At 48.5% G+C, this 15487-nt stretch overlaps 1 protein-coding gene across 4 annotated transcripts in view; it reads right to left on the reverse strand.

Annotated features, from left to right (window-relative positions):
* Window positions 1-15487, reverse strand: part of SPECC1 (sperm antigen with calponin homology and coiled-coil domains 1) — a 262628-nt gene that overhangs the window by 187818 nt on the left and 59323 nt on the right. The gene's annotated exons all lie outside the window — the stretch shown is intronic.

The raw sequence follows: 15487 nt of genomic DNA on the forward strand, positions 1-15487 counted from the left end.
CCTGCAGACGGAGGTGTGGAAGGCAGCCTGAGGCCTGCAATCAGCAGTCAGGCTCTCATTCCTGAGCGAGGAGCGGCCTGCCATCTCCCCACCTCTCGGAGCCCGGAGCCCATTTTTTTTCTATCAGTAGCGCAAGAGCACAGGAGTGAAATGCTCTCTAGGGGCTCCTTCAGCTCCAACCCTGCCCCGCCTTTGTGTATGCCAAGGACCAAGGGTGTGACACAGAATACCAAAACCCCAGGTGATGCTGCATCCTTTCAAAGAAAGCAACCAGAAAAATGGACTTTAAAAAACACCAGTAGGGGCGCCTGGGTGGCTCAGTCGTTAAGCGTCTGCCTTCAGCTCAGGGCGTGATCCCAGGGTCCTGGGATCGAGCCCCACATCAGGCTGCTCCGCTGGGAGCCTGCTTCTTCCTCTCCCACTCCCCCTGCTTGTGTTCCCTCTCTCACTGGCTGTCTCTCTCTCTGTCAAATAAATAAGTAAAATCTTTAAAAAAATAAAAATTAAAAAAATAAAAAACACCAGTAGGTGACGGATAGCTAATTCCAGGGGCCACGCTCAGAGAACTTGGAGGTCTAATGAACTTTCCTGAGGGAGGGATCCTAGCTGCTCTGGGCCCCCGCTCCGGAGCCTCCCCGCATCCTAGTAGACCCCATTAGCCACCTATCAGAAAAACAAGAGGCCGCCTCCCCAGCCTCACTCAGGCTGTGACCTCTTCCTGTTCCTGGCTGGAAGACACCTTTTCGACTGACAGTGCTTCTCAGCCAGGATCAGTCAGTGCCTCTTCCTGCTTCCAGTGATTCGGGGGCGGTGACAAGTGTCCAAGAATCCACCTGGGGCTCATTCTGCCACCCTGCTACACCCACAGCTGTGCGAACGTGGCTACAGGTAAAGATACGTATTTATAAAGACTTTGCCATGTGTTCTCGCCAGTGTTTCTGAGAAAACATATCCATGATTTCAGTTCTATGATTCGTGCCAAACCTCATTAGTCTCAGCTTGGTGCTGGGTAGCGTGGTGATTTTTTTTTTTTTAATTCTGTAGTACTTCTTGTGTATTTTACTGATGTTTAGCACCAATTATTTTTCTTTTCTTTCTTGACCCATGATTTTTAAGGCTGGTTTCCATGGCAACAACGAGAGCATTCCTAGGTTGACAACTACACAGTAACTCATTTTACTGGGACTCCCAACAGAAATGAGCTGACATAGCCTGGATAATTCTTGAAGAGCATGCCTGATGACTCTTACCAGTTACTACAGAACCAACCTGTAACACGTCAGTCTGACTTTATGAACATGACTCAAATAAAATACCTGTTTAATCAAGGTATCCTTGTATGTTATGATTACAACTGGTTCGAAATGACTATTACAGGGCTGACTTTATGAAAACATAAGGTGATTCTGCCCAAGACCAAGGTGATTCTTGGTCAAAACTCAAGATCTAAACGCCTCTTTTAGTCTCTGGCAGCAAATCTGGCGGTCTTCTGGGCAGTGCACCTGGAAAATGTGTAGCCCATTTTTCAAAGACTGATGAGTTACTTGCTCTGAGGCAAAATTCTCAAGGTTACTTCAATTGCATCATTCGGAGGAACGAACCTTCTGAACCCAATCAAATTATTTCCAAATGGATGTAACCAGAGGGTGTGTCTCATCCGGACCCCTCCTGTTTGCCATGCTATCCTTTCTTGGCTCCCTTCACTCTCTGTTTCCCATCATTTTCCCCAGACTAAGTCTTCTGTTTTGGAGCCATCCACCAGCCAGATTCTTCCCTTCAAATTCCACCTTCTTTCCGAATTCGAAATATACAGAAAAGAGGTAATTAATGTCCCACGCATGTGCACCTGGAAGAGAACCCTATAGGTAGGGGGTGTGCCCGGGATGGGATGCCTGGAGCAGTACCGGGGTCTGCAGGATCAATGCAGCTTCCCAGGGGTGAATAAGGGGATGAGAGCTGGTGTGTGAGGAAAACGCTCCAGTCAGACCCAACGCTAGCTTTGCCCCCTGCTCCCCCTTCTCATGGCTCAGGACCTTACTAAACTTCGCCCCACCCCTCACCTCCAGCCTGGACCAGTGTCTTCCTAGAGTTCTCCAAGTTGTCTGGAGACTACCTCTTTTCCCTTGCTCTGCTCATACCTCGCTCTGGACTCTTCTGGAGCAGACCAGAAAGGTTTATGCTCAGAGCTGTCCATTGGCAGTGCTTGGCCGGCTTTGGCCCTGCCCTCTGCCCACTTCCAGGAAGGCCTCCTGCTAGAAGGGGAGCAGGTGCCCACAGGCCCCACTCCCAGGTTTCTGCGGACTTTTGTGCCCCCCACTTCAGACACAGGGAACCAGATCATTACAGAAACAGTACAGTGCGTGAGAGCAACTATTCTACGCCACTCTGAGCCTGGCAAGGCACTGTTAAGTGCTCCTTGTGGGTGTCTCTGTAAATCCTCACCGTAACCCTAGGAGGTAAGTTAAGTATCACCCCCACTTCGCAGATGGGGAACCTGTGGCTCAGGAGGGTTAAGCGACTTGCCCAAATCACAGAGTTTATGATGGAGCCAGGATTCAAACCCAGCTGTCATTGGCCCTTACACACCAGGGATGGATATGGCCTCTGTGAATAATCATTGCTCCATGGGAAAGTAGGAAGGCTTTCGGATCCAACGCTCCTGGTCCAAACCCAGCAACGGTCTTTGCTGTGTGAACTCGGGCATCCTTTTCCAACACCGTGATTCTCAACATCTTCACCCAATAAAGGGGAGTTATTAGTGCAGATGGAAAGAAAACACGGATACCGAGGGCCAGGCACACAAAAGCACTCAACCAGTATTAGTTGCCTTCCCCACAAACACTGTTCATTGTGTTCAGCGGAGGGCTGTTCCGCTTTTTTATTTCAATAATACACAGCCATGGACCCATTAAACCAATTTCAGTGGCAGGAGCCAGACATACCAGATATAAGGAAAGGGCTCCTCCTGTACACAGAGCAGCTTATTTTCTTGCAGAAACATGAAAGAGGAAGAGTAAAATAAACACTGAGAGCCGACACATTCCCATCCTGAGACTCGGCCCCAACCTTAATACAGCCTAGCTGCTGAGAACACAGGTGTGAATCCTGGGTGAATAATAATCTCCTTATGGATGTGAGTTAGTAACAGAAAATAAATAGATGGGCTCTGGCCAAGTACAAGAATTTTTTTTTTTTTTTTAAGATTTCTACTGTTAATTCCCTGATTTCTACAAGTCCTTCTAACCCATCTCAAAGGATCAAGCTGATGAAGGCATAACAATTAGATCTAGAAACCCACTGCCCCAGGGGTGGGAAGAGGGCCTTCCCAGGGGTGTTTTCTTTAAAATTTCCAAGCATTTTATTTTCTTACCAAGCTTCTTTCCTTTCCAGAAGAGAGTAAGATTTATATTTAAACCGTAACTCATAAATTATATGGCACAAAGTGGAAAAGGAACGAGAGAGAGGGAGGGGAGAAGGGAGGGAAGTGGTAGCAGCTATTTTAGGAATACGATTAGGTGTCTGGTCCTGGGGGACTGTCAGAGGCCATGCACATGTCTCCCGCTCCCTCGAAACACGTTCCTCTGCTCCTTCATCGCTGCCCTCGGAACCCGTATTGGAAGGGTTGTTTGGGGGCCTCAGATTTACGACCTTTTGAAGGCAGGAGAACAGAAGGGTGACAGGGAACCCATTCTGGACGATCGCAAAATAATGAGTGGCTGGGAGTGGGAGAGGCACTGAGGTCTTGACTACAAGTACAATAAGCACCGGGAAGCGGAAAGCGAAGGCATTCAAGTCTGAGAACTAACAAAATACGAATGTTCACATAGCTCAATCACCAGGGGACTCGGCAGGAAACAGAACGTAAGCGAACAACATGCTGAAAATATCTAGCCTGAGCTTTCCAGAACATGGGCTGAGTTTGCTCCTGACCTCCTCCACAGCAGGTCGCAAACTGGGGTGGCTGGTTCTGCCATCGGGGCCTTTGGCAGAGTATGGAGACAGTGGTGGTTGTCACAACTTGGGGGGTGCTACTGGGTAGACCTGGAGAGGTTGCCGGACATCCTACAAGCCAAAAGGCGGCCCTGACAGTGAAGAAGGTCTGGCCTAAAGTGTCAGCAGTCAAGGCTGAGAAACTCAGATCTAGAGGAAGAACAAGAGTTCCTGGATGCTGGTTCTTAGACGGGCACCTGGTTCGTCTCCCATCCAACACCGAAACGTTAATGCTGAGGATCTGTTTTGGGAGCAGCTAAGGGAATCCCAGGCTTCAGCTGGAGGCCACAGGAAACGCTTCCAAGTTTATTATTTCCTGTGGTCCTGAGAGGAGAAGTCATCCCATTTGCCTTAGATTCCTTCCCGGTAAATAAGGAAAAGAACAGATCTCCACACAGTCTCCCAAGAAAAATGGCAAACTAGTTTATCTCGTCGGCAGGAGTCATTTAAAGGAAACAAGAACCAAGAAGTGATAAAACAAAATCTAAACAGAAAAGAACATTTGTACATCACTAACCACACCACCTCAAAGATGAGAAAACCAACAAACAACCCACTTCAAAAATGGAGTAAGAACTCGTAGAAACTGTGAAATGCGGCCACAAGGCAGAGACTCGTAGCCAATAGGGCGTAATCTGGGATAAGAGACAGAGGGGTTGGGTCACTGGACATGAAATGCAGACCCAAGAAAAAGGCTATAATCTGGGAGCTATATTGAGACCAGCAAGAGCTCAGAATCACTGCCCAGGGCCATCCTGCTGTCTCCAAAGCTGAGCCAAGAAGGCAACATCCCAAGTGGCGGATGGCCACTAATTAGTAGTTATTTCCTTACCTATAATGTGGCTTCGCATCAAAGAATGAAAAGTGCGTGAGCCAAGGCAGGAGAAAAGGACACAGAAATAAAATACTTCAAGAGCTCTTTCTATAGAAATAGTTTAAAAAGAGCTATCGAAGGGCAACTACGAATAAAAACTATGACGCAGTGCCAGGACCATTCAATAGGGAAGGGCAGGCTTTTCAACGAATGGTGCTGGGAAAACTGGATCCCCACGTTCAAAAGAACGAATTTGCATCCTCACCTTGCACCATCAACAAAAGTTAACTCAAAAGTGGATCAAAGACCTAAATGCAAGCATTAAAATTGTAAAAGGCTTAGAAGAAAACATAAGGGGAAAGCTTTGTGGTATTGGTTGTGGCAATGGGTTCTTCGGTATGACACCCAAAGCACAGGCAACAAAAGAACAAAAATAGATAAACTGGACTACGTCAAAATTAAAAATCTTTGTGCATCAAAGGACACAACCAACAGAGGAAAAAAGCAACTCATGGAATGGGAAAAGATACCTGCAAATCATTTATCTGATAAGGGGTCTGTTATGGACTGAACAGTGTCCCCCACACCCCCCATATTCATATGTTGAAAGCCTAGCCCCCAGTGTTATCGTATTTGGAGATGGGGCTTTTAGGAGTAAATTAAAATTAAATGAGGTCATCAGGGTGAGATCCTAATTTGATAGGATTGGTGGCCTTGGCACTGAAGAGAGGTCTTAGGAGGACACAGTGAGAAGGTAGCCATCTATGGGCCAGGAAAGAGTCCTCAGAGAGAACTCAATCAGCCAGCACCCTGGTCTTGGACGTCCCAGCCTCCAGAACTATGAGAAATAAATGTCTGTTGTTTAGGCCACTTAGTCGGTGGTGTTTTGTTACGGCAGCCTGAGCAGATGAAGAAAGGGTTTAATATCCAGAATGTAGAAAGAACTCCTACAACTCACCAAAAGCAAACGTGATCTACAATGGACAAAGAACCTGAGCAGACATTTCTCCAATGAAGACGTACACGTGGCCAAGAAGTACATGAAAGGCTGCTCCACATCACTGATCATTAGGGAAATGGGAATTAAAACCACAATGAGATACCGCATCCAGCCCGTCAGGATGGCTCTTATACACAACAACAAACACAAAACGACAGGTGTTGGTGAGGATGTGGAGAAACTGGAACGCCAGTGTACTATTGGTGGGAACGTCAAATGGTGCGCCTGCTATGGAAACCAGTATGGCAGGTTCCTCAAAAAACAAAAAATAGAATTATCATGTGTGGTAAGCCCACTTCTGGGTATATTCCCAAAGAACTGGAAGCAGAGTCTCAAAAAGATACTTTACCCCCATGTTCAGAGCAGCGTTATTCACCATAGCCAAAAGACAGAAGTAACCCAAGTATCTATTGATGGATGGATGGATAAACTGGTATAGGCATTCAGTGGAATATGAGTCAGCCATAAAAAGGAAGGAAATGTGACACATGCGACGACACGGAAGAACCTTGAGGACATTATGGTAAATGAAATAGGCCAGTCAGAAAAAAACAAATACCATATGTATGATTCCACTTTTATAAAGTAGTCAGGTTCATAGAGACAGGAAGTAAAATGGTGGCTGCCAAAGGCTGGCGGGAGGGTGGCATGGGGGTTACTGTCTAGAATTCCAGTTTTATAGGTGAATACAGTTCTGTGGTTGAACGGTGCATAATGCCATGGGATTGTACACTTGAAAATGGCTGCGATGGTCAATTTTATATTCTGTGTATTTTACCACAATTTTTAAAAATGTGGTAAGAAAAACAAAACAAGAGTGTAGGAGGGAACTGGAGACTTTCCAGTCTATTTAGGTGGAAGCATCTTGAGGCACGTTATTTATTTGGTCCCGGGTCTGGGCCCTGGCTGGGCCCCCAGCTGGGACACTGAGAAGAGCTCAGAAAGGAACCGGTTTCAAGGGTGTGGGCAGGATTTAGAGGAGCAACCGGGTGTGTGTGTGTGTGTGTGTGTGTGTGTGTGTGTGTGTGCAGAACCCCCAGGCTAGGACCGTTATCACCCCGGGGCCTGCAGGACTCAGGGGAGGAAGCAGTTGGAACCCAGAGAGACTGAAAGACAGAAACTGCGGCCTTCAGTAGAGAAACACAACCAACCCTTGGAGACTCATGTAGGAGGGGGCTGGGGGAAGAAATGCCTCCAACTCTTCCTCCCTCGCTCTCTCCAATCTGCTGCTCACTGCTCTCATGGGAAGAGAGAGACCGAGAGATGTGAGGGGCAAATAGAGGAAGCGCAGGACACCGGCCCTGCCCCCTTAGCCTGGCCAACCTCAATGCCACCTTCTGAGGTGAACTCAAGTATCTCCCCTCTAGAAACTTCTCCCAGTCCAGGGGGTCTGAGGGCTCTGAGACTTGTCTGCTGACTTCCCTGCTGTGCAGCTGGGCTGTGAGCCCTTCCCAGGGAGCTGCCTCCTGGCATTTGCCCGAGCGTGGCCGGCCCCAGCACAGTGCACAGCACAGACCCTGACTAGCCAGCTTTCCCCCCTGACTTCCCCATTTCTATTATCGGCACAGCCTTTGGCTCACTCTCCCAGACCCGAAACCTCAGTGGCATCGTGGGCTCCTCCCTGGGGCTCCCGTTTCTCCAGCCCGCAGCTGCCCAGGCTCGGAGATGGGGCTCCTGCCACGTTTCCTGTGAGAGGCCTGCCTTTCTCTCCAATGCGGTCTTCCCTGGGGAAAGTTCCTCCCGAAGCTCATGCCCGGATTCCTGACGGACTTCCCAAAGTTCTGCTGGGATCATCACTTCCTGCTCAAAACCCTTCGTCTTAACTTCTTTTTAAGCTAACATGTATCAATGCTGACTATGTGCCAGGTACGACGTTCAGCGATCACCAGAGATTACCTTCTCTAGTGCTCCTGACTGCCCTGTGGCAGCTGCTGTCCCCCACACTGTACAGTCAATGACAAGTGAGGCCGAGAAGTCTGCTCACTTCCTTGATGCCGACCCAGGCAGTGCCACTTCGGGCTGGGCACCCAGGCCTGGGCTCGCGCCACCTCCTTGCTCCAATTTAAGGGACGACCCAGTGGGGCTTGGCCGAGACCCCCTCTCCATTTACCCTGATCTTCCCCACTTGGCCAGTGGGCTCACAGTTCTCATCTTGGGGCATTCACCTCGAGACCTCCCTCTACGAATGTTCTGTTCCTTTCTTTCTTTCTTTCTTTCTTTTCTTTTTTTTGAAGATTTTATTTTATTTATTTGACAGAGAGAGAGACAGCCAGTGAGAGAGGGAATGCAAGCAGGGGGAGTGGGAGAGGAAGAAGCAGGCTCCCAGTGGAGCAGAGAGCCCGATGCGGGGCTCCATCTCAGGACCCTGGAATCATGACCTAAGCCAAAGGCAGACGCTTAATGACTGAGCCACCCAGGCGCCCCTCTATCCCCTTTCTAAACCTCCAGAAAACTCTGCTTCTGTCTTCCAGACTTCCATACCCTGTCCGTGGTCTGCTCCCACCTGAGCCGTCCTGGTCTCTCACCTGGAGGCATCAACAGCACCCGCCAGCCAATCTCTTGGCCACCAGGACCGGCCCACCTCAGTCACGAAGCTCTGCCCTGCTCTGTGCCATGGGTGCCTTCCAGCTCCTTGAACATGACCAGCTAGCTCCCAATGAAGAGCTTTGCACTCTCTGTTCCCTCGGCCTGGACTGTTTCCCCAGCTCTTCACATAGTGGGCTGCCCTCCCCTCGGTCAGTCTCTGCTCAAGAGCACTCCCTCTTAGGAGCTGCTTTCCTTCCGTTTTCTTGAGTGGCTCTCCCACTCCACGCCGCAACCCCCTGTTCATTTCTTCAGAGCCCTCATCCCAAACTGAGACTATCACGGTCATTGATCATCTGCCTCCCTCTGCCACCATGGAAGCTCGGTGACAGCAGGGCCTTACCATCCTTGTTCATCACAGTGTTTGTGGCGTTTACACTGGGGGGAGGGGGCATGTAGTTGGAGCTCACCAAATACTCACTAATGGATATTTAGCTCCTGCCTCTCATCGAAGAAATGTGTGCTGGTGTCTCCCTGCCCCTCCCACATTAGGCAGCGCGAGGCCCTGCAAATGGGTATCATTCACTGAGTACATGCTGAATTAATGGGCAAATACAAGACAGAATTATAAAGCAGTGACGATCTTTTTCCTTAGACATGAGTCTTACACATGTCTTTAACAGGTGGGAAACAAATCCAATCCCAAAACCGCTTTCAGGTTGAGAACCCCACTGACACAGCTATAGAGCCTTCTGCCTTGAAAATAGGATTCATGTGGATGGACAAGCATTGGCATCATAAAAAATTCATCTCAATCACTTACAACGTGCTTGAGAAATAGTTCCTAAAATTATTCAATACCAAATCTCTAAAATCTATTGCTTCATCTCATTTCCTGGACTTATTCCTGAAGGGTGGCTTTTAAAATTTCCGGTATGCATCCTAGTTTTATAGTAAGAGATAAATAATACTTTCCATTTGTATGGCTTAAGATTTCAGATGTCTTAATTGAAACATAAAAATAAATGCAAGTATGTTAGATGCTTAGTGGGAGCCGACGGTCACCACAGACTGAGGGACCCAATCATTTAAAGGATCAAGGCCAGGTATCTTGTCTCTTACCCAACCTTTGTGTGTGTGTCTTTGTTCCTGAATGGGGCCCCTAAATCAGGTGGGACGAGGGGCAAAGCCCAGTGATGTCAGTGACATGGCTCCCAAGGCGACAAGCAGGCCAGTTCTGACTCATTCTGTTCTACTTCCTCTAGGAACAATGCAAGGACGGCAGGGCACACTGCCCCACCCACCCAGCAGAACCCCTGTGCCCTCCACCAACACGCTTCAGTGCACCTGCACGACCATGACCCAGGAGGGAGAGCACAAAGCCTCCCCCCAGCATGGCTGAGCATAGCTGCAAGACAGGCAACTTCTGTGACAACAGCCTCCGTCCACAGGTAGCAAGGGGGGCCCTCTCACCGCATCCACTGCCCCCTCTTCAGCCCTGCTGGCCTTCCGCCAAAGAAAAACAGAAACCAGGAAGAAGCCGGCACCAGCTCTGCTAAGTCTGGAGAGGCCTCCTCCAGGCGCCACTATGCATTTACAAATGAGACACAAGAGAAACCTCAGAGGGTCATCTCATGGGTCCCCTTGCTGAGAAACTGGCCTGCCCGTTCAAGAGTTGTGGCAGAGGAATCCCACCCACACCCCGCTTCTGACTGAGAGGCGAGAGTGCTGGAGGTAGCTCTTCCTCCCCAGCACCGTCCATCATGGCGGGAGCAAGCTGTCCAGCCAGCGAGGTCCATGAGTTCGGCAACGGGACTTCCTCAAAGGGCTCGTTTCCCCTTCAGTGCTTTAATCATGACTGCTGAATTTCTCTTCCCCCTGGAAGAAGTGTGTTCACCTCTATTGTTTCTCTTCACTCATCTGTATCTCTCGTCAGAGACGGGGCGCCCTCAGGAGACCAAGGGAGGGGTCCACCTGACGAGGCTCCAAGCCGTCAGCATGTATTTATGCTTGGTGGGAGGCAGGGGGAGACAACCAACTCAAAAACCAAAGTAAATTTTGAGCTTGGCAAAGTAAAGACTAAATAGAGAGGGAAAAAAGTAAGACTGGATCTGGTTTCTCTCTTGCTTCTTGCTCAACGATGGCGGTCTTCTCCTCTGATGTGGTACCTTTAGAGTCTTACAGTTGCTGACAGACTCACCAAAGACACCCATCAGGTAGAAGGAGACCTTCTACGATTATGACTTTATTCTGAAAAGGTAGCCCTAAGTCATGAGAGCTGGCAGAGCTCAGAAGAGCAGGGTCTCAACTGGATCCCAACCACGTGGAGGGCTGTGGCCCAGCAGGGGTGGCATGTCAGGAGGCTGGTGAAGAAGGGGCCCCTGGCAGTCTGTCAGAGCAACGGAAGAGCCTCTGGGGATGAGGGAGACAGGCCGGAATTGGACCATCAAAACAACACTGGAATTCAGGTCTCCCACTGTATGGAATCTTTGGGGACTTAGTGAATTCATGGCTGTCTGGCACCTCCCAGCTATAAAAAAAACCCATGGTAGTGGCAGGGACCAGTGGTAGCGGGAGAGGTAACAGTGGAGCCCTGGGAGCCGTGGTGAGGTGTCTGTAGAATGGCAGGCAGTGAGGGAGGCCTTAAGGGCAGCCATCCGGGAAACTGCCCTGGTCCTGGGGCGGGGGAGGGAGATGGGAGCCTGGGTTCCCTCCTGGGACCACCGGAAAGAAATGAGGGAAAGACAGAATTTTCCTGGTGCTTGCATAGTTTCAGAAGGGGCAGGGAGCTAACTCTTCCTGCACCGTCACCCTGGTTGCCCCTGAGTCCTGGAGGACACCCCCTCTGAGTAACGGGCAGAGTCTGTCCCTTCGCAGAGACTGAGAGGCTGTCATTCCGCTGGATTTCCTTATTGTTACTGGATTAAGTTAAATCCCTGAATGCAGCTGATTTCTTGTTTTCGCATTCCTGAAATATTCTTTTCTAACCCACGGGCTTCAGCTATTTTTCCTGTAATGCCAGTTGGCTAATGAAAGCCACCGCTGTGCTTTGCAGGGTTAATTTATTCGGTGCCTGGAATTCTCTCTCTCTTTCCCCAGCATGACACGCTTCTGGTATTGTGTTTTAAATATATACAACAGCCGCAAATATGAGGGATAATGCCGCAGGCTGCTCCTGGGATTACCTTGTCATTACGTGTCCCTTGCACGGTTCTCAGGAGAAAATCTACACGGAACAGTGGCACAGCAACGGCTCTGTGCTCTGTCCCTAGGGTGAGAGCTGGAGACAATTACGGAACGCTACTGCGGCTGCCCCCTAAGGACCGGCTTTGTGATACAGTTGCGTCTGAGTGACTTTCAGCGAAGAAAGACGGTCCTCTGTCCCTCAAAATACATATCATGAGCCCCGTGCTAAAGCCGCCCCCAACCTTCTCTTTGTTTCAAGGTAAGGCACATTTCGTGCTCTGCCCACTCCTTCCAGGTGCCTCGAGCTCAGACCCAGCGCGGCCGGTGACTGGCAGCTTCGTATCCTCTAGACTGCAGGCCTCCCCAGGGCCACTCCACACCCAGAACAGTGGGCTTTCCAGCCCTGATTCCCACTCGCAGCCCAACTCCTCCAGTCCTGCTAAAACCCAGCTTCCGTCCCCTTGTCCAGGGAATAGTTCTGCTGGCCCAGCACGGAGAGTGTCCACAGCACCCCTTCTGTGAGCCTCACATCCTGTTGACTTGTCTCCCACCCTCCAACTCCCCAGCCTAGATGACGCTTGAGCAAAGGACTCGTTCTCATGCCTCTGTGATCCCCCAGCTCTGGGCCCAGGATCTGGCCCCAAGTGACTATTTAGTCATAATAAATGTTAGTTAAAGATGAATCATCAACCTAAATGTGAAACCTAAGTAGACCTAGAAAAGTACTAGAGGAGAAAATCTTTGTGATCTTGAGTTCAGCAAAGATTTCTTAGATACAACACCAAAAGCATGATCCATAAGATAATTTTTTTAAAAAAAAACCTCATAAGTTACACTTCACCGCAATTTAAAACTTCTGCTCTTCAAAAGACAGTATCAAGAAAATGAAAAGACAAGCCACAGATTAGAAGAAAAGTATCTGCAAAACACAAAACTGATAAAGGGCTTGATTCCTGAATTTATGAAGAACTCACCCAACTCAGCAGTAACATGACACACAACTCAATAAAAAATGGTCAAAGATTTCAACACTTTGCCAAAGAAGATACTCTCGGAACGGCAAAAGAGCTCATGAAAAGACACTCAACATCATTAGTCATTAAGTAAATGCAAATTGAAACCACAAGGAGATATTACTGCACACCTAAAGAATGGCTAGAAAATAAAATAAAAATAAAATAAAATAAAATAAATAAAGTAAAATTAAAATAAAATAAAATAAAATAAAATAAAAAAAACAGTATCAAGTGCTAGCAAGGATTTGGAGCAACTGGAACTCTCATTCATTGCTGGTGGAAAAATGGTACAGATGCTTTGCAAAACAGTGCAGTCATTTCTTATGAAATTAAACCTGCACTTAGACAATTCAGTAATCCCACTCCTCAGCATTAATCCAAGAGAAATGAAGACTTCACACAAATGTTTGTAATATGAATGTTCATAACAGCTTGGTTCATAGCAGTGAAAATTCGAAATAACCTGCCTGTCCTTCAGCGGTGAGTGGATAAGCTGTGGTATGTCCATGTACTGAATGACACGCAAAAAAAAAAAAAAAAAAAGGATGAATTATAAATTCATTATGCTAAGTGAAAGAAGCCAAACTCAAAAGGCTACTACTATAGGATTCCATTTGTGTGACGTTTTGGAAAAGGCAATACTATAGGGATAAAAAAACAGAGCTGTGGTTACCGGGGCCTGGGACCTCACACTGTGTTCCTCTTCAGCTGGTCGTTCAGCTGGATCCTTTGTAATACCTTTTATAAGGAACTTGTAAAAGTCCATAAATGTTTTCCTGAGCTCTGTGAGCTGCTCTAGCAAATTAACCCAACTTGAGGAGGGGATTGTGGGAACCTCCAACTTATAGCAAGTTGGCCTGAATTGGGAGGGAGGGCAGGGTGGGGACAGGCTTTTGGGACTGAGGCCTTAACCTGTGGGATGTGATGCTACCTCCAGGTAAAGAGTGTCAGGATTAATTGCTTGGTGTATTGGAAAGCACACCTCAGAGGGGCTGAGGACAAAGAGGTACAAGGAAATTTTGGGGGTGAGAGAACAGTTACAAATCCTGATTGTGGCGATGGCTACACATGTATTTGTTGAAGCTCAGGTGGGCTGATTGAATGTAATCTAAGGCTCTCCTTGCGCTGGCCCACGCCTACCTTGCCAGCCTCATTTCCTCCCCCCCACCCCCTGCTCCAGTCAGGGCGGCCTTCCATGGCCCCCAGCAGCGTGCGTCTTGCCCACCTCCCAGCCTTTCTTCTTGTTTCCTTCTTGTTCCCTCTGCCTGGTCCACCTTTCCTACCCTCAACCCCCTTATGCATAAATCTTATCCATCCTTCAAGCCCCAGATCAGACGTTACCTTTTCTTGTAACTGTATTTGACTACCACCTCCCCACATGCACAAAAAGCTGGAAATTATTTGATGTGCCTCTAAATTCCAAGCATTTTATCTGTGTGTCTCTTACATTATCAACCTTTTTTTTTGGTATGATCCTGTGTGTCAGTATCACTTATCCCACCTAATTGTAAATGCCAAGTTTGAATTGCTTTTGCATCTACGCATCGTGTCTAGATCGATGCCTTTTGATGAATTAGTGAAAAAGATCAGTGGCCACGGTGACCTGCGGCAGGTAAAGTTGGTGTGATCAACACCCAGAAAGAATAATACCCAGAATCATATCCAGGCCTCTCAGCGATGAGCAAACAGGACCAGCGAGGTTATGACTCCACGGCTACTGTTCGCAGGGTAGTCACCTGGCTGATCAAGATTACCTTCAAGTCTGGTTAAAAAACACACATACCTGGGGTCCTGACTCAGCCCATCAAAGTTGAGTTCTGCTTATGAATTTTTAATAAGCTCCCAGTGTGACTCTGATCAGTCAAGTTTGGGACCTTCCTAAAGGGTCAGAAGGCCAAAGACTCAGGTGGCTGATAAAAAATGCAGCCCTTGAAAATCTGGTACCATAAAAAAAAAGGTACCACACACACACACACACACACACACACACACACACACACACACACGTGTGAATGGATCATCAAATGGTAATACATCCCATACCTATCAATACAAAGGAATGAACTACTGATACACAGACTGACATGGATGAATCTCAAAAGCATTGTCTTGAGTGAAAGAAACCAGACGCCAAATACTACATGGTGTGTGGTTCCACTGCTCTGAAATGCTGGAAGCAGCAAAAATAAGGTAGAGTGATAGAAAGCTGATCAGTGTTTGCTGGAGGCCATGGGGCAGGGCGGGGGGCTGGGAACCCGACTTCCTGTAAAGGGACACAAAGGGAACTTCGGAAGTGATGGGAACGCTCTGTATCTTGATTGTAGTGGTGGTTCCGTGGGGGTACACTTTTAGCAAAAGTCATGTAATCGCACATTCAAAATGGGAGCATTCGCCGAGACTCAGAATCTAGAAACCTAATGATGACCCTGTCACTGTCCTTGGCCAGTCACCAAGTCCTGCCACTCAGATTGCCAAAGCTCTCCCAGATCTTCCTCTGCCTCTTAGTTCCACACTTTGCGTCATCATGGGGATCAGAAGAATTACGTTGGTTTCCCTACCTAGAGTCAAGGCCACCGCCACTGCTAGCAGGCTTTCTAAACCACAGCCTGCTCAAGTTCCTCCCCTGCTTAAACCCTCCCACCACCACCCCTTTCAGGATAAAGCCCAAATTCCATATGCCGGGCTTCTTGCACCCTCATGGCCAGCCCCAGCCCCGCCTCTTCCCATTCTCTCGCACGCCCACTGCAGACACCTGCTCCCACAATGGACTGTTTACAGCTCCTTGAAAGCACCTCAGCCCCTTGCAACTCCAAGCTTTCACAGGCGCCCTCCCTTCTGGGTGCAGCACTCTCCCCACTCCCTCAGCCTCTTAACTCCCATTCACCACGCAGGGTTCAGCTGAAGCATCCCCAGACCTAGTAAGTGTTCTGCTGGCTCGGATCCAGCGCCGGGTAGGAC

The sequence above is a fragment of the Ursus maritimus genome, unplaced genomic scaffold (assembly GCF_017311325.1).
Source record: "Ursus maritimus isolate PB19 unplaced genomic scaffold, ASM1731132v1 scaffold_14, whole genome shotgun sequence".
Classification (NCBI taxonomy): Eukaryota; Metazoa; Chordata; class Mammalia; order Carnivora; family Ursidae; genus Ursus; species Ursus maritimus.